General features: G+C 75.2%; 1 non-coding gene across 1 annotated transcript; it reads right to left on the bottom strand.

Moving 5' to 3' along the window:
* Positions 1-1,855: 1,855 nt before the first annotated feature.
* On the bottom strand, positions 1,856-2,008 carry LOC141576623 (5.8S ribosomal RNA). Its single transcript, XR_012505042.1, has one exon. It is a non-coding gene; the product is annotated as a 5.8S ribosomal RNA (ribosomal RNA).
* Between the last annotated feature and the right edge of the window lie 492 nt (positions 2,009-2,500).

Genomic DNA, 2,500 nt, shown 5'->3' with positions numbered 1-2,500 from the left:
GCCCCACCCCCGGCCCCGCCCGCCCGCCCCCGCGACCCCCACACCCCCCGCGCCCCGCCAACACCCGACCCGCGAGGGAGGGCGCGGCGAGGCCCGGGGGGGCAGAGAGGGCCGGAGGGGAGGACGGGGGAAGGGGGTCGGGAGGAACGGGGAGCGGGAAAGATCCGCCGGACCGCCGGCACGGCCGGACCACGCCGCCGGGTTGAATCCTCCGGGCGGACTGCGCGGACCCCACCCGTTTACCTCTTAACGGTTTCACGCCCTCTTGAACTCTCTCTTCAAAGTTCTTTTCAACTTTCCCTTACGGTACTTGTTGACTATCGGTCTCGTGCCGGTATTTAGCCTTAGATGGAGTTTACCACCCGCTTTGGGCTGCATTCCCAAGCAACCCGACTCCGGGAAGCCCCGGGCCCGGCGCGCCGGGGGCCGCTACCGGCCTCACACCGTCCACGGGCTGGGCCTCGATCAGAAGGACTTGGGCCCCCCACGAGCGGCGCCGGGGAGTGGGGCTTCCGTACGCCACATGTCCCGCGCCCCACCGCGGGGCGGGGATTCGGCGCTGGGCTCTTCCCTGTTCACTCGCCGTTACTGAGGGAATCCTGGTTAGTTTCTTTTCCTCCGCTGACTAATATGCTTAAATTCAGCGGGTCGCCACGTCTGATCTGAGGTCGCGGCTCGGAGGGGACGGAGAAGGTGCCCGCGAAGCGGGAGAGGGCGGGACGGCGGGAGAGGGGCCGCGCGCCAGCGAGGCGCCGAACCGCGGTCGACCGCCCGGTCCCCCTCCCCCTCAACCGACCCACCCACCCACCCACCCACGCCCGAACACGGGGTTCGGGCGGGAGGGCGGAAGGGCGGAAGGAAGAAGGGAGGCGGACGGGACGGGGACGGGAGCACGAGCCGGCGACGTGGCACGGGACGGGCAGGCGGCGAGAGGGGAAGCCGCGCGCGCGCGCGACGCCGGGCCCAGGCCGGAGGCGTCGTCGTGCCGGGGAGGAGGGTAGAGGGGGGCGGCGGCGGCAGCCGCCGGTCGGTCGGTCGTGAGGCGGGCGGGTCCGAAGAAGCCCGGCGGCCGCCCCGCGGCGACCGTCAGGGCCCCTTGCCCCACCACGCGACGCCAACCGCACCGGCGCGAGCCGCTCCGCTCCGCTCCCACCCGTCCTCCGCACGGCCACGAGACGCCCACGACGGGCGACGGGCGACGGACGCGCGGCGGCGGCGCCCCCGAAGAACGCCGCCCCGGGGGCCCAGGGGCACGAAGCGCAGCCGCGGACGCAGCCCGGGGGAAAGCGCGCAGCGGCGGGCGACGCCGCGGCGTCCCGCGGGTCGCCGCCGGGGCACGCATCCCCGGGGCGCGGCCGCGCGCGCGCCTCGGCCACGGCGAGGAGCCGCCCGTCCCGACGGGGCGAGGCGGGGGCCGCGGTGGCGCGACGGGAGGGTGGGGGCGGCGCGGCGCGGAGGCCCTAACCGCCCCCACCCACCCCGGCACCACCGCGACGCACCCGGGCACGCGCCCCGGAGAACGCTTGCGGCGCGAGGAGGGGCTCCCGGTGGGAACGCGGCGGCCGCGGCCGCGGCCGCGGCCTCGGCCACGCGCGAGCTCCCCCTCCCCCGTTTTCTCCCTTCCCTTTCGCGGGCGGCACCTCCCGGGCCTCGACGCCGCCTGCCGCCGCCGCCGCCCGCCCCCGCACCCTCCCGGGCGCGGGGGCGGGACCGGCCGGAGGAGGGACAGACGGCGCGAGGGCAGAGGCGCCGTGTCTGCACTTAGGGGGACGGAGGGCACCACGGCCCTGCGAGGAAACCCCCAGCCGCGCGACCCCGCGGGCACACACCCGGGGGGGCGCGATTGATCGTCAAGCGACGCTCAGACAGGCGTAGCCCCGGGAGGAACCCGGGGCCGCAAGTGCGTTCGAAGTGTCGATGATCAATGTGTCCTGCAATTCACATTAATTCTCGCAGCTAGCTGCGTTCTTCATCGACGCACGAGCCGAGTGATCCACCGCTAAGAGTCGTACGAGAAGTTTCTTCTGCCTTCGGTTCTGTGGCACGGCACGTCTCCCGCCCCCACCCACCCCGGGAGGGTGAGAGGGGGGGGTCGCCTCGGGCCGGCCGAGTCAGAGAGAAATCAGACCGGAGGGTCGGGAAGGTTTCACAACGGGGCGCAGCCGGCACCGACACCGCGCGTGCCGGCTCGGACACCCCACAGGCGCCCGGGGGTTCCCGCCTCCCGCGGGGACGCGCCACCACGCGGCCACCGGCCGTCCGACGGGCCCGCCGGGTGAGGCCCCACCCGACGGACACGGCGGCGGCGGCGGCGGTCGGCGACGTGGCGCGGCGCCCCGGCCCGGTGGAGGCGGAGTCCGTGGGACGAGGGACGGACCTCCCACGTCCCCACGGGCCCGACCGCCCCGACCCCAAGGCGGACGGGCGACTCCCCCGAGGGTCTTTAAACCTCCGCGCCGGGACGCGCTAGGTACCTGGAGAGGGCGAGGCGGGCGAGGCG

This window comes from Camelus bactrianus, unplaced genomic scaffold (genome assembly GCF_048773025.1).
Source record: "Camelus bactrianus isolate YW-2024 breed Bactrian camel unplaced genomic scaffold, ASM4877302v1 HiC_scaffold_149, whole genome shotgun sequence".
Taxonomy (NCBI): Eukaryota; Metazoa; Chordata; class Mammalia; order Artiodactyla; family Camelidae; genus Camelus; species Camelus bactrianus.
The sequence above is the reverse complement of the archived record's forward strand: the minus strand, read 5'-3'. Positions and strand labels throughout refer to the sequence as shown.